A 521-nucleotide genomic window follows, 5' to 3' on the forward strand; every position below is an offset into this window, starting at 1 on the left:
CTTCATCCACCTATTTTGGCGTTCCAGTTCTTCTTTCAGGTCTTCCTCCCGATCTCTTGATCGACTTGACGAACAAAAACTGATCTTTTTGCTTTTTGTTCTGGTGGCATGACAACAATAAGGCCTTCATTGTAAAATATATCTCTTGCTTCTTTTGAAAGGATTTTATCTGAATCAAAGTCATCTTTACAGATTACTTTCAAACCTTCATTGGTGCTGAATATTCTAGTTAGTGGGACTTGCAGTTTGTTGTAAGTGATTTCTGCCACTTTTCCCCTTCCAATAGAGTGTCCCTTATCTCTATGTTTTATTCTAATGCTAGTTGTCATCTTCTTGATTACATCTAATCCCACTACCTATAACACAGGGCTCCTGCCTGGGAGCAGTGACCCCGCCCCCCTCTTGGACGGGCGTCGGGCTCTGCACCCAGGTTACCTGTGAACTATAGTAATATCTAAAGTTGCCACCTACCGGTGACCCCCGGACAAGGGGTGCCCTGCACTATCACAGGTTCCCTTGCC

Source organism: Homarus americanus, unplaced genomic scaffold, assembly GCF_018991925.1.
Source record: "Homarus americanus isolate GMGI-L3 unplaced genomic scaffold, GMGI_Hamer_2.0 scaffold30815, whole genome shotgun sequence".
NCBI lineage: Eukaryota > Metazoa > Arthropoda > Malacostraca > Decapoda > Nephropidae > Homarus > Homarus americanus.